General features: G+C 42.7%; 1 protein-coding gene and 2 pseudogenes across 3 annotated transcripts in view; 2 read left to right on the forward strand and 1 right to left on the reverse strand.

The window, feature by feature from the left end:
- The window catches only part of LOC139748772 (polyadenylate-binding protein 2-like), a 284,468-nt gene that overhangs the window by 66,739 nt on the left and 190,050 nt on the right, over positions 1 to 27,679 (forward strand). The gene's annotated exons all lie outside the window — the stretch shown is intronic.
- On the forward strand, positions 1,891 to 5,488 carry LOC139746950 (uncharacterized; annotated as a pseudogene).
- LOC139748771 (uncharacterized) lies at positions 2,048 to 3,165 on the reverse strand (annotated as a pseudogene).

Below are 27,679 nucleotides of genomic sequence, written 5' to 3' on the forward strand. Positions count from 1 at the left end.
AAGGGAGCTGTGGTTTCGGTGTGTTATACAGGACAGCTAGAGACTTGAGTGTGAGTGAATGTGGCCTTTGTTGTCTTTTCCTAGCGCTACCTCACGCACATGCGGAGGAAGGGGTTGTTATTTCATGCGTGGCGAGGTGGCGACGGGAATGAATAAGTGGCAGACAGTATGAATTATGTACATGTGTATATATGTATATGTCTGTATGTTTATATATGTGTATATGTTGAGATGTATAGGTATGTATATGTGCGTGTGTGGACCTGTATGTATATACACGTGTATATGGGTGGGTTGGGCCATTCTTTTGCCTGTTTCCTTGCGCAACCTCCCTAATGCGGGAGACAGCGACAAAGTATAAGAAATAGATATGAATAATGTTCTCTTTGTCAACTACTCCTCCCTCATTCTCTCCATATGTTTGAACTATTTCAGCACACCCTCTTCAGCTCTCTCTACCACACTCATATTATTATGATACCTCCCTCTTACCATTACATGACTTACTTGATCAAACGACCTCCGCACTCCGCATTATGTCCTCAAACATATTTTCAACACATCTACCCTTCCCTGCACTTTCTCATCTATAGCCCATTCCTTGCTTGCATACTACATCGTTGGGAATACTATAACTTCAGAAACCCATTGTTGCCCTCTTAGAAAATATCCCCACTTTCCACACATTCTTCAATGTATAAAATGTATACATTTTGTATAGAACTTTCACTCTCTCACTCCACTTCCAGTTGTCTAAAGCACTGTGATTTCTCCAAATTTTCTCCAGTCAAACTCACCCCAGCTAACCTGTCCCTCTGAAGAGCTAAACCTAATAACCTTGCTGTTATTGATATGTACTCTCAGCTTCCTCCTTTTACAAATGCTCTTAAACTCAGACCCCAACTTTTTCAGTTTCTCATTCAAATCAGCTACTAGTGTTGTATCATCAGCAAGCAACAACTTTCCTCCCAGGCCTCCCTCACCCTCTAAAGACTGCATGCTAGCCCCTCTCCAAGAACCTTACATTTACCCCTCTCTCAGAGAACCTTTCATTTATCCATCTTACCACCTTAATCATGAATATATAAGACAGCCAATGCGACACCACATACCCCTGTTGCAGATCCGTTTTCACCTGGAACCACTCACTCTCCTCTCCACTTACTTAGGGCAAGGGGGATGGGAACACTCTTAATGAAACTTTTCACTGCTTCTTGTAGCTCTCTTCTCCTATACTTTATGTTCATTATAAAGGCATCATCATCAACCCTAACATATTCTTTCACCAGATTAACGAATGCCACATTCAGATCCTTCTCATATTTCTAACACATTTTTGAAAGCAGACCTAATCCAAACATCCTCTACCAAGTTTGAAACCACATTGTTGCTCCCCAGTTTGAAGCTCTGCACATGCCTTCATCCTCTCATGTACCACTAACCCTAAGGCTGCATTTACACCAAATGAGTCGAGTCAAGTCAGGTGAAGGTGAGGTGTGACTTGTCTTGAATTGCCATTATAGTTCACATTAATTTAAGTGTATTTTGCTCAGACGGTTCACACTGGGAAAGTCAAGTCGAGTTGAGTCATATCGAGTTGAGTCATGCTTACAGCTGGACCCATTTCCTTCGTCAGTCATCGCAAGTCCACTGTGGTGTAAGCGGCATCATCATGCAGGTGGATCTTATCTGTTTACATCTTTGATGCCTGTAACTAACTGGAACTCTTTTAAGGGGGTGGCCATGGCAATATAGTCTCCATAACTAGTGAATGCCAGAGCTGCTTCTTAGCCTTTAGTGCCCTGCCCTTAACAGGAAACTGGCAGGGCAATTCTAGTGCAGTGTTTGCGGAGGCTCCTACTTCATGTTCCTGCTGACTACTTCTACCTAATGCTCCTGCAGGTGGATGATTAAATAAATATAGTTCGGGAGTGTCCTGCTTTCTATGATCTTCGTGATCGTAGGCACAGAGATTGCGATGTCATATCTTCTCTGTGGAAAGAAGTTGCTGCTGAATTCAAATGGAAAGGTAAGACCGTATGATTTTATTCACTTTTATCAACTATAAATGCATGTAAGCTGCACATAATTTCTAATATTACATTATGATTGAATATTACGTTATGATTGAGATGCAATCACTAAGTCTTGCCACTCAGTAGCCCCACATAGGGATACAAAATAACCCTTCTGAATGTTGTGAACTGATGTACCTTCTGCTGTAGGCCTTGTGCACTGTGTTGGTGTTAGGCCCATGATTGGACAACAAAGACAGTTGCATCATTTATACCATCACAATTAAAGTAGCTCCAATTGTGTTCTTTTTGTATGATGTTATGAAGGACACACAGTTTTTACTATTGCTTCAGAGACTTCAACACTTGTCTCCATAACTGTTTCAAGTGCTCCAGATTTGTTAGTTAGCATTCCAAAGCTATATTCAACTCTTTTCTTAGCTCTAGTGATTTGATAATTATGTATTCTTTTAGAGTAATCCAAGTCCTTTCTCAGGCAAGGTCTCATAAGGTTAGGCTTTAGCAAAAAGCTTCATCTTCTACGAGAAAAAATGGGATTTTGGTTGTAATGTTTGGTATTTCATGAGGTTTCAAATTATCAAAATGTCTAGAAAGAAATGCATTTCCCATATTTGAGTAATTGACAACAGAACTGTCACTACTTCATCTGTAAGTGCCCACATCAGTCAATGTGAAACAACAGTTGGCATCTACAATAGCCATGAATACAATATAATGGTAGCCCTTTTAATTATAGAAAAGTGATCCAGATCCAGCTGGGCATTTCAGCCATTAGTGCTTGCCATCAGTGCTCCCAATGCAGTTATGATCACTGCACTTCTTGAAAAATACTTTTGATATTTCTTCCCTCTGACATTTATTAGGTACTTGCATATATTGAGGCTGTAGATTTTTCCTCAAGACATTGCTTGTTTCTTGTGCGATATTGTTTACTTTAGTTGTAGCACAAAAAGAAAGTAATAGCACAAAGATTCGCTTGAGGTTTTCTTTCGAAAAATGTGAAATAGCAAAGTTTACTGATATATATAACGTACACATGGGCCTGTGCTCAAACTACTGATATAGGGTACTTAATGAAATAATATTGTACTTGTAAATTATTAAATTTTATAGCTGACAATGAATTGAGTCATTCCTTTGTTACAGAAGCTGAATGCAAAGGCAAGTGGCACCATTTGAGAAGTATCTTCATGAGGGAAAAGAGGAAGATTACTGATATACTGCAAGGATCAGGAAAAAAATCGAAAGAAAGTGGGCTTATTTTGATGCTGTGGAATTTCTAATCCCATGACAAACAACCTCGAACATCCCTGAAATTGCTGAAGAAAACTTCTTTTGTGAAGCTGAAGACACATCTCAGAATTCTTCATCTTGCTTACCCCAGACCACCGAGGAACCCACCATGATTCATCTCCCAGTGCAAGTAGTCAAGAAACTTAGGGTTATATCAGCGGTGGTGAGGTCAGCAGCGCTCTCAAGCCCACTTTTTCCCAGTATTTTATGTTGACAGCCATAATGACCCTGGCAGTTGATAGGCCTAAAGCCCAAACAACCAACCATACCAAAGTTTATTAACCCAGAAGTCATTGGAAGATGTAGCAATGATGATACAGATGAAATGCATATGCATTTCCTGGAAGACCTGAAAAGCTAGAGAGAACAGAGATCTACTGATGAAAATTACCCAGATTATCTCTTTATTGAGCTTACTGCTTATGACGAAACAATTGTTGCCTGCTGATAATACAGACATCAAAATGATACATAAAGTCTCAAAGAAAAGCTGTTTAGACCACCCTCTTCCCTTACCATATGATTACTGGAACCAGCAACATGATTATTCAGTAACATCACCTTGTTACTCCAGTGGAAGTGCAAATTATTCAGGATATTCCAATCTGATGATACAGTGCTGGTGGCTGATTCGTGTGAGAAACTGCAGAAGTTGGTGACTGAGTTTGGTAAAGTGTGTGAAAGAAGAAAGATGAGAGTAAATGTGAATAAGAGCAAGGTTATTAGGTACAGTAGGGTTGAGGGACAAGTCAGTTGGGAGGTAAGTTTGAATGGAGAAAAACTGGAGGAAGTGAAGTGTTTTAGATATCTGGGAGTGGATTTGGCAGTGGATGGAACCATGGAAGTGGAAGTGAATCATAGGGTGGGGGAGGGGGCGAAAATCCTGGGAGCGTTGAAAAATGTGTGGAAGTTGAGAACATTATCTCGAAAAGCAAAAATGGATATGTTTGAAGGAATGGTGGTTCCAACAATGTTATATGGTTGTGAGGCATGGGCTATGGATAGAGTTGTGCGCAGGAGGGTGGATGTGCTGGAAATGAGATGTTTAAGGACAATATGTGGTGTGAGGTGGTTTGATCGAGTAAGTAATGAAAGGGTAAGAGAGATTTGTGGTAATAAAAAGAGTGTTTTTGAGAGAGCAGAAGAGGGTGTTTTGAAATAGTTTGGTCACATGGAGAGAATGAGTGAGGAAAGATTGACCAAGAGGATATATGTGTCGGAGGTGGATGGAACGAGGAGAAGTGGGAGACCAAATTGGAGGTGGAAAGATGGTGTGAAAAAGATTTTGAGTGATTGGGGCCTGAGCATGCAGGATGGTGAAAGGAGGGCAAGGAATAGAGTGAATTGGAACGATGTGGTATATCGGGGTCGATGTACTGTCAGTGGATTGAACCAGGGCATGTGAAGTGTCTGGGGTAAACCATGGAAAGCTGTGTAGGTATGTATATTTGCGTGTGTGGACGTATGTATATACATGTGTATGGGGGTGGGTTGGGCCATTTCTTTCGTCTGTTTCCTTGCACTACCTCGCAAACGCGGGAGACAGCGGCAAAAAAAAAAAGTGAATATATATGTATACGTTGAGATATATAGATATGTATATGTGTTGTGTGTGGACGTGTATGTATATACATGTGTATGTGGGTGGGTTACGCCATTCTTTCGTCTGTTTCCTTGCGCTACCTCGCTAACGCAGAAGACAGCGACAAATTATAATAAATGATAAATAGATATTCTAATCTCTGAGATGTACCTTAACTTTTGATATATATATCATCACTTTTGATGTGCATCATGATATTCGATGGGTATTCTATCTTTTGATGTGTATCTTAATTCTTTTTAAGGTATTCTAATTTTTAATGTATGTTCTAAAATTTGATGTGGATCATAACTTTTGATGCCTATCCTTATTTTTGATGAATATCCTAAGTTTTGAGGTGTATGTGTCAATTACTGGCAAGAATTAAATGTGGCATTGTTTTTCATGGTAATATTTCAGTTATATTTCAGTTTATTACTTACATTAAGATTGGGGAAGAGCAGTGTGGTTTCAGAAGTGGTAGAGGATGTGTGGATCAGGTGTTTGCTTTGAAGAATGTATGTGAGAAATACTTAGAAAAGCAAATGGATTTGTATGTAGCATTTATGGATCTGGAGAAGGCATATGATAGAGTTGATAGAGATGCTCTGTGGAAGGTATTAAGAATATATGGTGTGGGAGGAAAGTTGTTAGAAGCAGTGAAAAGTTTTTATCGAGGATGTAAGGCATGTGTACGTGTAGGAAGAGAGGAAAGTGATTGGTTCTCAGTGAATGTAGGTTTGCGGCAGGGGTGTGTGATGTCTCCATGGTTGTTTAATTTGTTTATGGATGGGGTTGTTAGGGAGGTAAATGCAAGAGTTTTGGAAAGAGGGGCAAGTATGAAGTCTGTTGGGGATGAGAGAGCTTGGGAAGTGAGTCAGTTGTTGTTCGCTGATGATACAGCGGTGGTGGCTGATTCATGTGAGAAACTGCAGAAGCTGGTGACTGAGTTTGGTAAAGTGTGTGGAAGAAGAAAGTTAAGAGTAAATGTGAGTAAGAGCAAGGTTATTAGGTACAGTAGGGTTGAGGGTCAAGTCAATTGGGAGATGAGTTTGAATGGAGAAAAACTGGAGGAAGTGAAGTGTTTTAGATATCTGGGAGTGGATCTGGCAGCGGATGGAACCATGGAAGCGGAAGTGGATCATAGGGTGGGGGAGGGGGCGAAAATTCTGGGGGCCTTGAAGAATGTGTGGAAGTCGAGAACATAATCTCGGAAAGCAAAAATGGGTATGTTTGAAGGAATAGTGGTTCCAACAATGTTGTATGGTTGCGAGGCGTGGGCTATGGATAGAGTTGTGCGCAGGAGGATGGATGTGCTGGAAATGAGATGTTTGAGGACAATGTGTGGTGTGAGGTGGTTTGATCGAGTGAGTAACGTAAGGGTAAGAGAGATGTGTGGAAATAAAAAGAGCGTGGTTGAGAGAGCAGAAGAGGGTGTTTTGAAGTGGTTTGGGCACATGGAGAGGATGAGTGAGGAAAGATTGACCAAGAGGATATATGTGTCGGAGGTGGAGGGAGCAAGGAGAAGAGGGAGACCAAATTGGAGGTGGAAAGATGGAGTGAAAAAGATTTTGTGTGATCGGGGCCTGAACATGCAGGAGGGTGAAAGGAGGGCAAGGAATAGAGTGAATTGGAGCGATGTGGTATACCGGGGTTGACGTGCTGTCAGTGGATTGAATCAAGGCATGTGAAGCGTCTGGGGTAAACCATGGAAAGCTGTGTAGGTATGTATATTTGCGTGTGTGGACGTATGTATATACATGTATATGGGGGGGGTTGGGCCATTTCTTTCGTCTGTTTCCTTGCGCTACCTCGCAAACGCGGGAGACAGCAACAAAGTATAAAAAAAAAAAAAAAAAAAAAAACTTACATTAAGCAAAAGGTGAAAGCAAATGACATGAGGGTCGTGGATGAGGAAAGGGATATATTCAGGGAAGGAGTGATGGCTTGTGCAAAAGATCCATGTGGCATGAGAAAGGTGGGAGGTGGGCAGATTAGAAAGGGTAATGAGTGGTAGGATGAAAAATTGAAGTTGTTAGTGAAAGAGAAAAGAGAGGCGTTTGAATGATACTTGCAAGGAAGGAGTGCAAATGACTGGGAGATGTATAAAAGAAAGTGGCAGGAGGTCAAGAGAAAGGAGCAAGGGTTGAAAAAGAGGGCAAATGAGAATTGGGGTGAGAGAGTATCATTAAGTCTTAGGGAGAAGAAAAAGATGTTTTGGAAGGAGGTAAATAATGTTCGTAAGACATGGTGTGGGAGGAAAGTTGTTAGAAGCAGTGAAAAGTTTTTATCGAGGATGTAAGGCATGTGTACGTGTAGGAAGAGAGGAAAGTGATTGGTTCTCAGTGAATGTAGGTTTGCGGCAGGGGTGTGTGATGTCTCCATGGTTGTTTAATTTGTTTATGGATGGGGTTGTTAGGGAGGTAAATGCAAGAGTTTTGGAAAGAGGGGCAAGTATGAAGTCTGTTGGGGATGAGAGAGCTTGGGAAGTGAGTCAGTTGTTGTTCGCTGATGATACAGCGGTGGTGGCTGATTCATGTGAGAAACTGCAGAAGCTGGTGACTGAGTTTGGTAAAGTGTGTGGAAGAAGAAAGTTAAGAGTAAATGTGAATAAGAGCAAGGTTATTAGGTACAGTAGGGTTGAGGGTCAAGTCAATTGGGAGGTGAGTTTGAATGGAGAAAAACTGGAGGAAGTGAAGTGTTTTAGATATCTGGGAGTGGATCTGGCAGCGGATGGAACCATGGAAGCGGAAGTGGATCATAGGGTGGGGGAGGGGGCGAAAATTCTGGGGGCCTTGAAGAATGTGTGGAAGTCGAGAACATTATCTCGGAAAGCAAAAATGGGTATGTTTGAAGGAATAGTGGTTCCAACAATGTTGTATGGTTGCGAGGCGTGGGCTATGGATAGAGTTGTGCGCAGGAGGATGGATGTGCTGGAAATGAGATGTTTGAGGACAATGTGTGGTGTGAGGTTGTTTGATCGAGTGAGTAACGTAAGGGTAAGAGAGATGTGTGGAAATAAAAAGAGCGTGGTTGAGAGAGCAGAAGAGGGTGTTTTGAAGTGGTTTGGGCACATGGAGAGGATGAGTGAGGAAAGATTGACCAAGAGGATATATGTGTCGGAGGTGGAGGGAGCAAGGAGAAGAGGGAGACCAAATTGGAGGTGGAAAGATGGAGTGAAAAAGATTTTGTGTGATCGGGGCCTGAACATGTAGGAGGGTGAAAGGAGGGCAAGGAATAGAGTGAATTGGAGCGATGTGGTATACCGGGGTTGACGTGCTGTCAGTGGATTGAATCAAGGCATGTGAAGCGTCTGGGGTAAACCATGGAAAGCTGTGTAGGTATGTATATTTGCGTGTGTGGACGTATGTATATACATGTATATGGGGGGGGGTTAGGCCATTTCTTTCGTCTGTTTCCTTGCGCTACCTCGCAAACGCGGGAGACAGCGACAAAGTATAAAAAAAAAAAAAAAAAACTTACATTAAGCAAAAGGTGAAAGCAAATGACATGAGGGTCGTGGATGAGGAAAGGGATATATTCAGGGAAGGAGTGATGGCTTGTGCAAAAGATCCATGTGGCATGAGAAAGGTGGGAGGTGGGCAGATTAGAAAGGGTAATGAGTGGTAGGATGAAAAATTGAAGTTGTTAGTGAAAGAGAAAAGAGAGGCGTTTGAATGATACTTGCAAGGAAGGAGTGCAAATGACTGGGAGATGTATAAAAGAAAGTGGCAGGAGGTCAAGAGAAAGGAGCAAGGGTTGAAAAAGAGGGCAAATGAGAATTGGGGTGAGAGAGTATCATTAAGTCTTAGGGAGAAGAAAAAGATGTTTTGGAAGGAGGTAAATAATGTTCGTAAGACATGGTGTGGGAGGAAAGTTGTTAGAAGCAGTGAAAAGTTTTTATCGAGGATGTAAGGCATGTGTACGTGTAGGAAGAGAGGAAAGTGATTGGTTCTCAGTGAATGTAGGTTTGCGGCAGGGGTGTGTGATGTCTCCATGGTTGTTTAATTTGTTTATGGATGGGGTTGTTAGGGAGGTAAATGCAAGAGTTTTGGAAAGAGGGGCAAGTATGAAGTCTGTTGGGGATGAGAGAGCTTGGGAAGTGAGTCAGTTGTTGTTCGCTGATGATACAGCGCTGGTGGCTGATTCATGTGAGAAACTGCAGAAGCTGGTGACTGAGTTTGGTAAAGTGTGTGGAAGAAGAAAGTTAAGAGTAAATGTGAATAAGAGCAAGGTTATTAGGTACAGTACGGTTGAGGGTCAAGTCAATTGGGAGGTGAGTTTGAATGGAGAAAAACTGGAGGAAGTGAAGTGTTTTAGATATCTGGGAGTGGATCTGGCAGCGGATGGAACCATGGAAGCGGAAGTGGATCATAGGGTGGGGGAGGGGGCGAAAATTCTGGGGGCCTTGAAGAATGTGTGGAAGTCGAGAACATTATCTCGGAAAGCAAAAATGGGTATGTTTGAAGGAAAAGTGGTTCCAACAATGTTGTATGGTTGCGAGGCGTGGGCTATGGATAGAGTTGTGCGCAGGAGGATGGATGTGCTGGAAATGAGATGTTTGAGGACAATGTGTGGTGTGAGGTGGTTTGATCGAGTGAGTAACGTAAGGGTAAGAGAGATGTGTGGAAATAAAAAGAGCGTGGTTGAGAGAGCAGAAGAGGGTGTTTTGAAGTGGTTTGGGCACATGGAGAGGATGAGTGAGGAAAGATTGACCAAGAGGATATATGTGTCGGAGGTGGAGGGAACAAGGAGAAGAGGGAGACCAAATTGGAGGTGGAAAGATGGAGTGAAAAAGACTTTGTGTGATCGGGGCCTGAGCATGCAGGAGGGTGAAAGGAGGGCAAGGAATAGAGTGAATTGGAGCGATGTGGTATACCGGGGTTGACGTGCTGTCAGTGGATTGAATCAAGGCATGTGAAGCGTCTGGGGTAAGCCATGGAAAGCTGTGTAGGTATGTATATTTGCGTGTGTGGACGTATGTATATACATGTGTATGGGGGGGGTTGGGCCATTTCTTTCGTCTGTTTCCATGCGCTACCTCGCAAACGCGGGAGACGGCGACAAAGTATAATAAATATAAATAAAGACAATGGGTAAACGGGAAGAGTGGTTTGGGAATGTCTTGGGAGTAAAGTCAGGGGTTAGTGAGAGGACATGAGCAAGGGAAGGAGTAGCAGTACTCCTGAAACAGGAGTTGTGGGAGTATGTGATAGAATGTAAGAAAGTAAATTCTCGATTAATATGGGTAAGTTGATGGAGAGAGATGGGTGATTATTCGTGCATATGCACCTGGGCGTGAGAAGAAAGATCATGAGAGGCAAGTGTTTTGGGAGCAGCTGAATGAGTGTGTTAGTGGTTTTGATGCACGCGACCGGGTTATAGTGATGGGTGATTTGAATGCAAAGGTGAGTAATGTGGCAGTTGAGGGAATAGTTGGTATACATGGGGTGTTCAGTGTTGTAAATGGAAATGGTGAAGAGCTTGTAGACTTATGTGCTGAAAAAGTACTGGTGATTGGGAATACCTGGTTTAAAAAGCGAGATATACATAAGTATACGTATGTAAGTAGGAGAGATGGCCTGAGAGCGTTATTGGATTACGTGTTAATTGACAGGCGCGTGAAAGAGAGACTTTTGGATGTTAATGTGCTGAGAGGTGCAACTGGAGGGATGTCTGATCATTATCTTGTGGAGGCTAAGGTGAAGATTTGTATGGGTTTTCAGAAAAGAAGAGTGAATGTTGGGGTGAAGAGGGTGGTGAGAGTAAGTGAGCTTGGGAAGGAGACTTGTGTGAGGAAGTAGCAGGAGAGACTGAGTACAGAATGGAAAAAGGTGAGAACAATGGAAGTAAGGGGAGTGGGGGAGGAATGGGATGTATTTAGGGAATCAGTGATGGATTGCGCCAAAGATGCTTGTGGTATGAGAAGCGTGGGAGGTGTGTTGATTAGAAAGGGTAGTGAGTGGTGGGATGAAGAAGTAAGATTATTATTGAAAGAGAAGAGAGAGGCATTTGGACAATTTTTGCGGGGAAAAACTGCAATTGAGTGGGAGATGTATAAAAGAAAGAGACAGGAGGTCAAGAGAAAGGTGCAAGAGGTGAAAAAGAGGGCAAATGAGAGTTGGGTTGAGAAAGTATCATTAAATTTTAGGGAGAATAAAAAGATGTTCTGGAAGGAGGTAAATAAAGTGCGTAAGACAAGGGAGCAAATGGGAACTTCAGTGAAGGGCGCTAATGGGGAGGTGATAACAAGTAGTGGTGATGTGAGAAGGAGATGGAGTGAGTATTTTGAAGGTTTGTTGAATGTGTTTGATGATAGAGTGGCAGATATAGGGTGTTTTGGTCGAGGTGGTGTGCAAAGTGAGAGGGTTAGGGAAAATGATTTGGTAAACAGAGAAGAGGTAGTAAAAGCTTTGCGGAAGATGAAAGCCGGCAAGGCAGCAGGTTTGGATGGTATTGCAGTGGAATCTATTAAAAAAGGGGTGACTGTATTGTTGACTGGTTGGTAAGGTTATTTAATGTATGTATGACTCATGGTGAGGTGCCTGAGGATTGGTGGAATGCGTGCATAGTGCCATTGTGCAAAGGCAAAGGGGATAAGAGTGAATGCTCAAATTACAGAGGTATAAGTTTGTTGAGTATTCCTGGTAAATTATATGGGAGGGTATTGATTGAGAGGGTGAAGGCATGTACAGAGCATCAGATTGGGGAAGAGCAGTGTGGTTTCAGAAGTGATAGAGGATGTGTAGATCAGGTGTTTGCTTTGAAGAATGTATGTGAGAAATACTTAGAAAAGCAAATGGATTTGTATGTAGCATTTATGGATCTGGAGAAGGCATATGATAGAGTTGATAGATATGCTCTGTGGACGGTTTTAAGAATATATGGTGTGGGAGGCAAGTTGTTAGAAGCAGTGAAAAGTTTTTATCGAGGATGTAAGGCATGTGTACGTGTAGGAGGAGAGGAAAGTGATTGGTTCTCAGTGAATGTATGTTTGCGGCAGGGGTGTGTGATGTCTCCATGGTTGTTTAATTTGTTTATGGATGGGGTTGTTAGGGAGGTGAATGCAAGAGTTTTGGAAAGAGGGGCAAGTATGAAGTCTGTTGTGGATAAGAGAGCTTGGGAAGTGAGTCAGTTGTTGTTTGCTGATGATACAGGGCTGGTGGCTGATTCATGTAAGAAACTGCAGAAGCTGATGACTGAGTTTGGTAAAGTGTGCAAAAGAAGAAAGTTCAGAGTAAATGTGAATAAGAGCAAGGTTATTAGGTACAGTAGGGTTGAGGGTCAAGTCAATTGGGAGGTAAGTTTGAATGGAGAAAAACTGGAGGAAGTAAAGTGTTTTAGATATCTGGGAGTGGATCTGGCAGCGGATGGAACCATGGAAGCGTAAGTGAATCATAGGGTGGGGGAGGGGGCGAAAATCCTGGGAGCCTTGAAGAATGTGTCGAAGTCGAGAACACTATCTCGCAAAGCAAAAATGGGTATGTTTGAAGGAATAGTGGTTCCAACAATGTTGTATGGTTGCGAGGCGTGGGCTATGGATAGAGTTGTGCGCAGGAGGATGGATGTGCTGGAAATGAGATGTTTGAGGACAATGTGTGGTGTGAGGTGGTTTGATCTAGTAAGTAATGTAAGGGCAAGAGAGATGTGTGGAAATAAAAGAGCGTGGTTGAGAGAGCAGAAGAGGGTGTTTTGAAATGGTTTGGTCACATGGAGAGAATGAGTGAGGAAAGATTGACCAAGAGGATATATGTGTCGGAGGTGGAGGGAACGAGGAGAAGTGGGAGACCAAATTAGAGGTGGAAAGATAGAGTGAAAAAGATTTTGAGTGATCGGGGCCTGAACATGCAGGAGGGTGAAAGGCGGGCAAGGAATAGAGTGAATTGGATCGATGTGGTATACCGGGGTTGATGTGCTGTCAGTGGATTGAATCAGGGCATGTGAAGTGTCTGGGGTAAACCATGGAAAGTTGTGTGGAGCCTGGGTGTGGAAAGGGAGCTGTGGTTTCGGGCATTATTGTATGACAGCTAGAGACTGAGTGTGAATGAATGGGGCCTTTGTTGTCTTTTCCTAGCGCTACCTCGCACACATGAGGGGGGAGGGGGATGGTATTCCATGTGTGGCGAGGTGGCGATGGGAATGAATACAGGCAGACAGTGTGAATTGTGTGCATGGGTATATATATGTATGTGTCTGTGTGTGTATATATATGTGTACATTGAGATGTATAGGTATGTATATTTGCGTGTTTGGACGTTTATGTATATACATGTGTATGGGGGTGGGTTGGGCCATTTATTTCGTCTGTTTCCTTGCGCTACCTCGCAAACACAGGAGACAGCGACAAAGCAAAATAGAAATAGAAGACAATGGGTACATCGGTGAAAGGGGCAAGTGGAGAAGTATAACAGGTAGTGATGAAGTGAGATGAAGTGAATATTTTGAAGGTTTGTTAAATGTGTTTGATGATAGAGTGGTAGATATATGGTGTTTTTGTTGGGGTGGTGTACGAAGTGAGAGTGTCAGGGAGAGTGGTATGGTCAAGAGAGAAGAGGCAGTAAAAGCTTTGTGGAAGACAGAATCCTGCAAGGCTGCGGGTTTGGATGGTATTGCAGTAAATTTATTAAAAAAGGGGGGTGACTGTGATCTTGATTGGTTGGTAAGGTTATTCATTGTATGTATGGATCATGGTGAAGTGCCTGAGGATTGGTGGAATGCATGCATAATGCCATTGTACAAAGGCAGAGGGGATAAAAGTGAGCATTCATACTACAGAGGCATAAGTTTGTTTAGTTTCCCTGGGAAATTATATGGGAGGGTATTGATTGAGAGGGTGAGAGCATGTACAGAGCATCAGACTAGGGAAGAGCAGTTTGTTTTCAGAAGTTGTAGAGGGTGGATGGATAAGGTGAATGCTTCGAAGAATGTGTATGAGAAATACTTAACAAACAGATGGATTTGTATCTGGCATTTATGGACCTAGAGAAGGCATATGATTGGGTTGATAGAGATGCTTTGTGGAGGGTCGTAAGAGTATATGGTGTGGGAAGTAAGTTGCTAGAATCAGTGAAAAGTTTTTGCCAAGGATGTAAGGCATGTGTACAAGTCGGAAGAGAGGAGAGTGATTGGTTCCCAGTGAGTGTCGGTCTCTGGCAGGGGTGTGTGATGTCTTCATGGTTGTTTAATTTGTTTATGGATGGGATGTTTAGGGAAGAAAATGCAAGAGTTTTGTAAAGAGGGGCAAGTATGCTGTCTGTTCAGGATGCAAGGGCTTGGGATGTGTCATTTGTTGTTCACTGATGATACAGCTCTGGGGGCAGATTCGAGTGAGAAACTGCAGTAGTTGGTGACTGAGTTTGGAAAATTGTGTAGAATGAGAAAGTTGAGTGTAAATGTGAATAAGAGCAAGCTTCTTAGGTTCAGTAGGGTTAGGGGACAAGTTGATTGGGATGTAAATCCGAATGGAGAAAAATTGGAGGAAGTGAAGTGTTTGAGATATCTTAGAGGGGATTTAGCAGTGAATGGAACTGTGTGAGTGGAAATGAGTCACAGGGTGGGGGAGGGGGCAAAGGTTCTGGGAGCGATGAAGAATGTTTGAAAGGAGAGAACGTTATCTCGGAGAGCAAGAATGGGTATGTTTGAAGGAATAGTAGTTCTAGCAATGTTATGTGGTTGCAAGGCATGGGCCATAGATAGGGTTGTATGGAGGAGGGTGGATGTGTTGGGAATGAAGTGTTTTAAGGACAGTATGTGGTGTGAAGTGGTTTGATAGAGTAAGTAATGAAAGGATAAGAGAGACATGTGGAAATAAAGAGTGTGGATGAGATAGAAGTTGATGTGTTGAAATGGTTTGGACATATGGAGAGAATGAGTGAGAAACAATTGACGAAGAGGATATATTTGTCAGAGGTGGAGGGAAGAAGGAGATTCGGGAGACCAAATTGGAGGTGGAAGGATGGAGTGAAAAAGATTTTGAGCGATCAGGGCCTGAACATACAGGAAGGTGAAAGGCGTGCAAGGAATAGAGTGAATTGGAACGATGTGGCATACCGGGGTCGATGTGCTGTCAATGGACTGAACCAGGGCGTGTGAAATGTCTGGGGTAAACCATGGAAAGGTCTGTTGGGCCTGGATGTGGATAGGGAGCTGTGGTTTCGATGCATTACACATGACAGCTAGAGACTGAGTGGGAAGAAATGTGGCCTTTTTTGACTGTTTTCTTTGCGCTACCTTGCTTAAGCTGGGGGTAGCGATGCTGTTTCGTGTGGGGTGGGGTGGCGCCAGGAATGGACGAAGGCAAGCAAATATGAATATGTACATGTGTATATATGTATATGTCTGTGTGTGTGTGTGTGTATATTGATATGTATATGTATGTGAATGAGTGTATATGAGTGGATGGGCCATTTTTTGTGTTTCCTGGTATGGGAAATCGATTAAGTGTAATGAAATGTAAACAAATAAATATGCTTACCTGTCAGTAAATGATGTGTTTCAAATAACAATTTTTCCCTTAAAAAGAAGTTTGTGTTCATGTTCTTGACAGATGACCCTGTGATGTCCACAAACTTGAAGTTTTCAGTTGTCATCCTAAAGAAATTGTAGGATTTGTTTGTATGGTCCACAAAGTTTGGGAATAAATGGCTAAAGGCACCAACATCTGGTCTTTTTGTATTGGAGCTCATGAATCCACATTCAGATTCTCCTCCTATGGCACTGAACCCACAACAGGAGATATGATTATCTAAGAATATGAATCCTACTGCACTAACTCAGGCTGGCTACTGACAAACATGACTCATTTTGACTCAATGTGAACAGGAATGAGTCAATTTGACTCGAGTGAAATGACTATTGAATCAACTCGACTCAACTCGTTTGGTGTAAATGCTGCCTTAGAACTAAGCAATTACACTACAGAATTATATCTCTGTAATTTGAACATTTACCTTTGTCCACATACTCTGTATATAATGGCGCTGCACTTGCATTTAGCCATTCTTCAGGTACCCCATGATCATATATATTTTGAAAATCCTAACCAACTAGTGAGCAGCATAGTCACCTCCTTTCTTGAGTAATTCAACCACAGTACCATTTGTTTCAGCTGCCTTGCCACATTTCATCTTAGTGCTTTCCATACTTCTCTCTTTATCTAACCACTTCTCCCATTTCACATACATTCCCCACCCAAACACCTTACATTTTTCACCCTATCATCAAACTTGCACAATAGTTCAGAAAATTCACTCCATCTCCTCACCTCATCGTTACTTGTTATATTTTTCCGTTTCTCCCCATCACCAGCATTCCCATTTCTTTTTCTTTTTTTTTTCTCTGTTAACCTCTTTCCCAAACATCTTATTCTCCCTGAAGTGTACTGATGCTTGGTCACCCCAATGCTCATTTCCCTTTTCAACCCTTGCACCTTCCTCTTGACCTCTTGCTGTTTTCTCTTGTACATTTCCCAATCATTTACTCTCCTTCCTTGTCATTACTGTCTATGCACCTCTTTTGCTCCTCCACTAGCATCTTTACCCTGTCATCCTACCTCCGACAACCTTTTCTCATGTGCCCACCTCCAATGGTTCATATACCACAGACTTTTCTTGCTCATTGGAGCACTACTTCTGTAAATATCTCCTAGTCTTCATTCATCCACTCCTTTAGGTTCAGTAGGGTTGAGGGACAAGTTGATTGGGATGTAAGCTTGAATGGAGAAAGATTAGAGGAAGTGAAGTGTTAGATATCTAGGAGTGGACATGGCAGTGAATGGAACCATAGAAGCGGAAGTGAGTCACAGGGTGTGGGAGAGGGCAAGGGTTCTGGGAACGACGAAGAATGTGTGGAACAAGAGAACATTAATCTTTATCTTGAAGAGCAAAAATGGGTGTGTTTGAAGGAATAGTAGTTCCAACAGTATTATATGGTTGTAAGGCCATGGGCTATAGATCGGGTTGTACGGAGAGTGATGTGTTGGAAATGAAATGTTTGAGGACAATATTTGGTGTGAGGTGGTTTGATCAAGTAAGTAATGAAAGGGTAAGAGAGGTGTGGAAATAAAAAGTGTGGTTGAGGGAGCAGAATAGGATGTGTTGAAATGGTTTGGACAATGGAAAGAATGAGTGAGGAAAGATTGACAAAGAGGATATTTGTGTCAGAGGTGGAGGGAACAAGAAGCAGGGGACCAAAGTGGAGGTGGAAGGATGGAGTGAAAAAGATTTTAAGCGATTGGGGTCTGAACATGCAGGAGGGTGAAAGGCATGTAAGGAATAGAGTGAATTGGAATGATGTGATACCGGGGTCGATGTGCTATCAGTGGACTGGACCAGGGCATGTGAAATGTTTGGGATAAACCATGGAAAGGTCTGTGGGTCCTGGATGTGGATTGGGAGCTGTGCTTTTGATGCATTACACATGGCAGCTATAGACTGGATGTGAATGAATGTTGCCTTTTTTAGTCTGTTTCCCGGTGCTACCTTGGTGAAGCAGGGGGTAGCAATGTTGTTTCCTGTGGGGCAGGGTAGTGCTAGGAATGGATGAATGCAAGCAAATATGAATGTGCACGTGTGAATTTGTATGTGTATGTGTATCCCTGGGCATAGGGAAGAAAGAATTCTTCCCACGTATTCCCCGCATGTTGTAGAAGGCGACTTAGGGGGATGGGAGTGGGAGGCTGAACCCCCCCTCCCCCTCCTTGTATTTAAATTTCTTAAAGGGGAAACAGAAGAAGGACCCATGTGGGCAGTGTGCATCCTCCTCAAAGGCTCAGATTGGGGTGTCTGAATGTGTGTGGATGTAATCTAGATGAGAGAAAGGAGAGATTGAGGAAAGGGACCTGGATGTTTTGGCTCTGAGTGAAACTAAGCTCAGGGGTAAAGAAGAGTGGTTTGGGAATTCTTGTGAGGAGAGTCAGGGGTTACTGAGAGGACAAGAGCTAAGGAAGGAGTAACACTCCTCCTGAAGCAGGAGTTGTGGGAATATGTGATAGAGTGTAAGGAAGTAAACTCTAGATTGGTATGGGTAAAACTGAAAGTAGATGGAGAGAGAGAGTTGATTATTGGTGTGCCTATGCACCTGGTCATGAGAAGAAAGATCATGAGAGGCAAGTGTTTTGGGAATAGGTGAGTGAGTGTCTTAGCAGCTTTGATGCACGAGACTGGGTTATAGTGATTGGTGATTTGAATGCAAAGGTGAGTAATGTGGCAGTTGAGGGTATAATTGGAGTACATTGGGTGTTCATTGTTGTAAATGGAAATGGTGAAGAGCTTGTAGATATGTGTGCTGAAAAGGACTGGTGATTGGGAATACCTGGTTTAAAAAGAGAGATATACATAAGTATACTTATGTGAGGAGGAGATATAGCCACAGGGCGTTATTGGATTGCGTGTTAATTGATAGGCATGTAAAAGAGAGATTTTTGGATGTTATGTGGTGAGAGGGGCAACTGGAGGGATGTCTAATCACTATCTAGTGGAGGCAAAGGTGAAGATTTGAGATTTTCAGAAGAGAGAATGTCTAGGAGAAGAAAGTGGTGAGATGAAGTGAGCTTGGAAAAGAGACTTATGTGAGGAAGTACCAGTAGAGACGGAGTGCAGAATAGAAAGTACCAGGAGAGATTAAGTGCAGAATGGCAAAAGGTGAGAGCAAATGATGTAAGGGGAGTGGGGAGGAATGAGGTGTATATAGGGAAGCAGTTATGGCTTGTGCAAAAGATGCATGTGGCATGAGAAAAGTGGGTGGTGGGCAGATTAGAAAGGGTAGTAAATGGTGGGATGAAGAAGTAAGATTGTAATTGAAAGATAAGAGAGGCGTTTGGACAATTTTTGCAGGGAAACAGTGCAAATGACTGGGAGATGTATAAAAGAAAGTGGCAGGAGGTCCAGAGAAAGGTGCAAGAGGTGAAAAAGAGGGCATATGAGAGTTGGGGTGAGAGACTATCATTAAAATTTAGGAGAATAAAAAGATGGAGAAGGCATATGATAGAGTAGATAGAGATGCTTTGTGGAAGGTATTAAGAATATAAGGTGTGGGAGGTAAGTTGTTAGAAGCAGTGAAAAGTTTTTATCGAGGATGTAATGCATGTGGACGTGTAGGAAGAAAGTGATTGGTTCTCAGTGAATGTTGGTATGCGGCATGGGTGTGTGATGTCTCCATGGTTGTTTAATTTGTTTATGGATGGGGTTGTTAGGGAGGTGAATGCAAGAGTTTTGGAAAGAGGGGCAAGTATGCAGTTTGTTGTGGATGAGAGAGCTTGGGAAGTGAGTCAGTTGTTGTCCTCTGATGATACAGAGCTGGTGGCTGATTCATGTGAGAAACTGCAGAAGCTGGTGACTGAGTTTGATAAAGTGTGTGAAAGAAGAAAGATGAGAATAAATGTGAATAAGAGCAAGGTTATTAGGTACAGTAGGGTTGAGGGTCAAGTCAATTGGGAGGTAAGTTTGAATGGAGAAAAACTGGAGGAGGTGAAGTGTTTTAGATATCTGGGAGTGGATTTGGCAGTGGATGGAACCATGGAAGCGGAAGTGAATCATAGGGTGGGGGAGGGGGCGAAAATTCTGGGAGCCTTGAAGAATGTGTCGAAGTCGAGAACATTATCTCGGAAAGCAAAAATGGGTATGTTTGAAGGAATAGTGGTTCCAATAATGTTGCATGGTTGCGACGCATGGGCTATGGATAGAGTTGTGCGCAGGAGGGTGGATGTACTGGAAATGAGATGTTTGAGGACAATATTTGGTGTGAGGTTGTTTGATCGAGTAAGTTATAATAGGGTAAGAGAGAAGTGTGGTAATAGTTTGGTTGAGAGAGTAGAAGAGGGTGTTTTGAAATAGTTTGGTCACATGGAGAGAATGAGTGAGGAAAGATTGACCAAGAGGATATATGTGTCAGAGGTGGAGGGAACGAGGAGAAGTGGGAGACGAAATGAATCAGCCACCAGCGCTGTATCATCAGTGAACAACAACTGACTCACTTCCCAAGCTCTCTCATCCACAACAACCTGCATACTTGCCCCTCTTTCCAAAACTCTTGCATTCACCTCCCTAACAACCCCATCCTTAAAGAAATTAAACAACCATGGAAACATAACACACCCCTGCCGGCAAACGTACATTCACTGAGAACCAATCACTTTCCTCTCTTCCTACACGTACACATGCCTTACATCCTCGATAAAAACTTTTCACTGCTTCTAACAACTTGCCTCCCACACTACATATTCTGAATACCTTCCACAGAGCATCTCTATCAACTCTTATCATATGCCTTCTCCAGATCCATAAATGCTACATACAAATCCATTTGCTTTGCTAAGTATTTCTCACATACATTGTTCGAAGCAAACACCTGATCTACACATCCTCTACCACTTCTGAAACCACATTGCTCTTCCCCAATCTGATGCTCTATACATGCCTTCACCCTTTCAGTCTATACCCTCCCATATAATCTCCCAGGAATACTCAAACTTATACCTCTGTAATTTGAGCACTCACTCTTATCCCCTTTGCCTTTGTACAATGGCACTATGCGAGCATTCTGCCAATCCTCAGGCACCTCACCATGAATCATACATACATTAGATAACCTTACCAACCACTCAACAATACAGTCACTCCCTTTTTTAATAAATTCCACTGCAATACCATCCAGTCCTGCTGCCCTGCCGGCTTTCATCTTCTGCAAAGCTTTTACTACCTCTTTTCTGTTTACCAAATCATTTTCCCTAACCCTCTCACTTTGCACACCACCTCGACCAAAACACCCTATATCTGCCACTCTATCATCAAACACATTCAACAAACCTTCAGAATACTCACTCCATCTCCTTCTTACATCACCACTACTTGTTATCCCCTCCCCATTAGCCCCTTCACTGAAGTTCCCATTTGCTCCCTTGTCTTATGCACTCTATTTGCCTCCTTCCAAAACATCTTTTTATTCTCCCTAAAATTTAATGATACTCTCTCACTCCAACTCTCATTTGCCCTCTTTTTCACCTCTTGCACCTTTCTCTTGACCTCCTTCCTCTTTCTTTTATACAACTCCGAGTCATTTGCATTATTTCCCTGCAAAAATCGTCCAAATGCCTCTCTCTTCTCTTTCACTGATAATCTTGTTTCATCCCACCACTCACTGCCCTTTCTAATCTGCCCACCTTCCACGCTTCTCATGCCACAAGCATCTTTTGTGCAAACCATCACTGCTTCCCTAAATACATCCCAGTCCTCCCCCACTCCCCTTACCTCCTTTGTTCTCACCTTTTCCCATTCTGTACTCCGTCTCTCCTGGTACTTCCTCACACAAGTCTCCTTCCCAAGCTCACTTACTCTTACCACTCTCTTCACCCCAACATTCTCTCTTCTTTTCTGAAAACCTTTACAAATCTTCACCGTTGCCTCCACAAGATAATGGTCAAACATCCCTCCAGTTGCACCTTTCAGCACATTTACATCCAAAAGTCTCTCTTTCACGCGCCTTTCGATTAACACGTAATCCAATAACGCTCTCTGGCCATCTCTCCTACTTACATACGTATACTTATGTATATCTCTCTTTTCAAACCAGGTATTCCCAATCACCAGTCCTTTTTCAGCACATAAATCTACAAGCTCTTCACTATTTCCATTTACAACACTGAACACCCCATGTATACCAATTATTCCCTCAACTGCCACATTACTCACCTTTGCATTTAAATCACCCATTACTATAACCCAGTCTCTTGCATCAAAATTACAAACACACTCATTCAGCTGCTCCCAAAACACTTGCCTCTCATGATCTTTCTTCTCATGCCCACGTGCATATGCACCAATAATCACCCATCTCTCTGCATCAACTTTCAGTTTTACCCACATCAGTCTAGAGTTACTTTCTTACACTCTATCACATACTCCCACCACTCCTGTTTCAGGAGTCGTGCTACTCCTTCCCTTGCTCTTGTCGTCTCACTAACCCCTGACTTTACTCCCAAGACATTCCCAAACCACTCTCCATTCAAACTCACCTCCCAAATGACTTGACCCTCAACCCTACTGTACCTAATAACCTTGCTCTTATTCACATTTACTCTTAACTTTCTTCTTCCACACACTTTACCAAACTCAGTCACCAGCTTCTGCACTTTCTCACATGAATCAGCCACCAGCGCTGTATCATCAGCGAACAACAACTGACTCACTTCCCAAGCTCTCTCATCCCCAACAGACTTCATACTTGCCCCTCTTTCCAAAACTCTTGCATTTACCTCCCTAACAACCCCATCCATAAACAAATTAAACAACCATGGAGACATCACACACCCCTGCCGCAAACCTACATTCACTGAGAACCAATCACTTTCCTCTCTTCCTACACGTACACATGCCTTACATCCTCGATAAAAACTTTTCACTGCTTCTAACAACTTTCCTCCCACACCATATATTCTTAATACCTTCCACAGAGCATCTCTATCAACTCTATCATATGCCTTCTCCAGATCCATAAATGCTACATACAAATCCATTTGCTTTTCTAAGTATTTCTCACATACATTCTTCAAAGCAAACACCTGATCCACACATCCTCTACCACTTCTGAAACCACACTGCTCTTCCCCAATCTGATGCTCTGTACGTGCCTTCACCCTCTCAATCAATACCCTCCCATATAATTTACCAGGAATACTCAACAAACTTATACCTCTGTAATTTGAGCACTCACTCTTATCCCCTTTGCCTTTGTACAATGGCACTATGCACGCATTCCGCCAATCCTCAGGCACCTCGCCATGAGTCATATATACATTAAATAACCTTACCAACCAGTCAACAATACAGTCACCCCCTTTTTTAATAAATTCCACTGCAATACCATCCAAACCTGCTGCCTTGCTGGCTTTCATCTTCCGCAAAGCTTTCACTACCTCTTCTCTGTTTACCAAATCATTTTCCCTAACCCTCTCACTTTGCACACCACCTCGACCAAAACACCCTATATCTGCCACTCTATCATCAAACACATTGAACAAACCTTCAAAATACTCACTCCATCTCCTTCTCACATCACCACTACTTGTTATCACCTCCCCATTAGCGCCCTTCACTGAAGTTCCCATTTGCTCCCTTGTCTTACGCACTTTATTTACCTCCTTCCATAACATCTTTTTATTCTCCCTAAAATTTAATGATACTCTCTCACCCCAACTCTCATTTGCCCTTTTTTCACCTCTTGCACCTTTCTCTTGACCCCCTGTCTCTTTCTTTTATACATCTCCCACTCAATTGCATTTTTTCCCTGCAAAAATCGTCCAAATGCCTCTCTCTTCTCTTTCACTAATACTCTTACTTCTTCATCCCACCACTCACTGCCCTTTCTAATCAACCCACCTCCCACTCTTCTCATGCCACAAGCATCTTTTGCGCAATCCATCACTGATTCCCTAAATACATCCCATTCCTCCCCCACTCCCCTTGCTTCCTTTGTTCTCACCTTTTTCCATTCTGTACTCAGTCTCTCCTGGTACTTCCTCACACAGGTCTCCTTCTCAAGCTCACTTACTCTCACCACCCTCTTCACCCCAACATTCACTCTTCTTTTCTGAAAACCCATACAAATCTTCACCTTAGCCTCCACAAGATAATGATCAGACATCCCTCCAGTTGCACCTCTCAGCACATTAACATCCAAAAGTCTCTCTTTCGCACGCCTGTCAATTAACACGTAATCCAATAATGCTCTCTGGCCATCTCTCCTACTTACATAAGTATACTTATGTATATATATATATATATATATATATATATATATATATATAGGGGAGAAAGAATACTTCCCACGTATTCCCTGCTTGTCGTAGAAGGCGACTAAAAGGGGAGGGAGCGGGGGCTGGAAATCCTCCCCTCTCGTTTTTTTTTTTTTAATTTTCCAAAAGAAGGAACAGAGAATTGGGCCAGGTGAGGGTATTCCCTCAAAGGCCCTGTCATCTGTTATTGACGCTACCTCGCTAATGCGGGAAATGGCGAATAGTTTGAAGAAAAAAAAAAAAAAATATATATATATATATATATTTTTTTTTTTTTTGCTTTGTCGCTGTCTCCCGCGTTTGCGAGGTAGCGCAAGGAAACAGACGAAAGAAAGGAAATGGCCCAACCCACCCCCATACACATGTATATACATACGTCCACACACGCAAATATACATACCTACACAGCTTTCCATGGTTCACCCCAGACGCTTCACATGCCCTGATTCAATCCACTGACAGCATATATATATATGTATATTCATTATACTTTGTCACTGTCCCCCTCTTTGGCGAGGTAGCACAAGGGAACAGACGAAAGAATGGCCCAACCCACCCACATACACATGTATATACATACACGTCCACACACGCACATATATTTAGCTATACATCTCAGTGTATACATATGTATACACACACACAGACATATATATATATACACATGTACATAATTCATACTGTCTGCCCTTATTCAATAATAACCCCCTCTCCCCGCATGTGTGCAAGGTAGCACTAGGAAAAGACAACAAATGCTACATTTGTTCACACTCAGTCTCTAGCTGTCATGCATAATGCACTGAAATCACAGCTCCCTTTCCACATCCAGGCCTCACAGAACTTTCCATGGTTTACCCCAGATGCTTCACATGCTCTGGTTCAATGCATTGACAGTATGTCGACCCTGGTATACCACATCGTTCCAATTCACTCTATTCCCTGCAGGCCTTTCATCCTCCTGCATGTTCAGGTCCCGATCACTCAAAATCTTTTTCACTCCATCTTTCCTCCTCCAATTTGGTCTCCCACTTCTCGTCGTTCCCTCCACCTCTGACACATATATCCTCTTTGTCAATCTTTCCTCACTCATTCTCTCCATGTGACCAAACCGTTTCAAAACACCCTCTTCTACTCTCTCAACCACACTCTTTTTTATTACCACACATCTCTCTTACCATATTACTACTTACTCGATCAAACCACCTCACGCCACATATTGTCCTCAAACATCTCATTTCTAGCACATCCACCCTCATCCGCACAACTCTATCTATAGCCCACGCCACGCAACCATATATCATTGTTGGAACCACTATTCCTTCAAACATACCAGTTTTTTCTTCCGGGGTAATGGTCTCGACTTCTACACATTCTTCAACGCTCCCAGAACTTTCGCCACCTCCCCCACCCTATGATTCACTTCCGCTTCCATGGTTCCATCCGCTGCCAAATCCACTCCCAGATATCTAAAACACTTCATTTCCAGTTTTTCTCCATTCAAACTTCCCTCCCAATTGACTTGTCCCTCAACCCTACTGTACCTAATACCCTTTCTCTTATTCACATTTACTCTCATCTTTCATCTTTCACAAACTTTACCAAACTCAGTCACCAGCTTCTGCAGTTTCTCACCAATATCAGCCACCAGTGCTGTATCATCAGCGAACAAAAACTGACTCACTTCCTAAGCTCTCTCATCCACAACAGACTGCATACTTGCCCCTCTTTCCAAAACTCTTGCATTCACCTCCCTAACAACCCCATCCATAAACAAATTAAACAGCCATGGAGACATCACACACCCCTGCCGCAAACCAACATTCACTGAGAACCAATCACTTTCCTCTCTTCCTACATATACATATGCCTTACATCCTTGATAAAAACTTTTCACTGCTTCTAACAACTTGCCTTCCACACCATATATTCTTAATACCTTCCACAGAGCATCTCTATCAACTCTATCATATTCCTTTTCCATATCCATAAATGCTACATACAAATCCATTTGCTTTTCTAAGTATTTCTCACATACATTCTTCAAAGCAAACACCTGATCCACACATTCTCTACCACTTCTGAAACCACACTGCTCTTCCCCAATCAGATACTCTGTACATGCCTTCACCCTTTTAATTAATACCCTTCCATATGATTTATAGGAATAATCAACAAACTTATACTTCTGTAATTTGAGCACTCAATTTTATCCCCTTTGCCTTTGTACAGTGGCACTATGCATGCATTCTGCCAATCCTCAGGCACCTCACCATGTCATTTTTTTATATTTTGCTTTGTCGCTGTCTCCCGCATTTGCGAGGTAGTGCAAGGAAACAGACGAAAGAAATGGCCCAACCCACCCCCATACACATTTATATACATACACGTCCACACGCAAATATACATACCTATACATCTCAATGTACACATATATATACACACACAGACACATACATATATACCCATGCACAATTCACACTGTCTGCCTTTATTCATTCCCATCGCCACCTCGCCACACATGGAATGCCATCCCCCTCCCCCCTCATGTGTGCGAGGTAGCGCTAGGAAAAGACAACACAGGCCCCATTCGTTCACACTCACTCTCTAGCTGTCGTGCAATAATGCCCAAATCACAGCTCCCTTTCCACATCCAGGCCCCACACAACTTTCCATGTTTTACCCCAGGTGCTTCACATGCCCTGATTCAATCCACTGACAGCACGTCAACCCCGGTATACCACATCAATCCAATTCACTCTATTCCTTGCCCACCTTTCACCCTCCTGCATGTTCAGGACCCGATCACTCAAAATCTTTTTCACTCCATCTTTCCACCTCCAATTTGGTCTCCCACTTCCCCTCGTTCCCTCCACCTCCGACACATATATCCTCTTGGTCAATCTTTCCTCACTCATTCTCTCCATGTGCCCAAACCATTTAAAAACACCCTCTTTTGCTCTCTCAACCACGCTCTTTTTATTTCCACACATCTCTCTTACCCTTACATTACTTACTCGATCAAACCACCTCACATCACATATTGTCCTCAAACATCTCATTTCCACCACATCCACCCTCCTGCGCACAACTTTATCCATAGCCCATGCCTCGTAACAATACAACATTGTTGGAACCACTATTCCTTCAAACATACCCATTTTTTCTTTCCGAGATAATGTTCTCGACTTCCAAACATTCTTCAGGGCTCCCAGGATTTTTGCCCCCTCCCCCACCCTATGATTCACTTCCGCTTCCATGGTTCCATCCGCTGCCAGATCCACTCCCAGATATCTAAAACACTTTACTTCCACCAGTTTTTCTCCTTTCAAATTTACCTCCCAATTGACTTGACCCTCAACCCTACTGTACCTAATAACCTTGCTCTTATTCACATTTACTCTTAACTTTCTTCTTTCACACACTTTACCAAACTCAGTCACCAGCTTCTGCACTTTCTCACATGAATCAGCCACCAGCACTGTATCATCAGCGAACAACAACTGATTCACTTCCCAAGCTCTCTCATCCACAACAGACTTCATACTTGCCCTTCGTTCCAAAACTCTTGCATTCACCTCCCTAACAACCCCATCCATAAACAAATTAAACAACCATGGAGACATCACACACCCCTGTCGCAAACCTACATTCACTGAGAACCAATCACTTTCCTCTCTTCCTACATGTACACATGCCTTACATCCTTGATAAAAACTTTTCACTGCTTCTAACAACTTGCCTCCCACACCATATATTCTTAATACCTTCAACAGAGCATCTCTATCAACTCTATCATATTCCTTCTCCAGATCCATAAATGCTACATACAAATCCATTTGCTTTTCTAAGTATTTCTCGCATACATTCTTCAAAGCAAATACCTGATCCACATATCCTCTACCACTTCTGAAACCACACTGCTCTTCCCCAATCTGATGCTCTGCACATGCCTTCACCCTCTCAATCAATACCCTCCCATAT

Source organism: Panulirus ornatus, chromosome 5 (assembly GCF_036320965.1).
Source record: "Panulirus ornatus isolate Po-2019 chromosome 5, ASM3632096v1, whole genome shotgun sequence".
In the NCBI taxonomy this organism is placed as follows: Eukaryota; Metazoa; Arthropoda; class Malacostraca; order Decapoda; family Palinuridae; genus Panulirus; species Panulirus ornatus.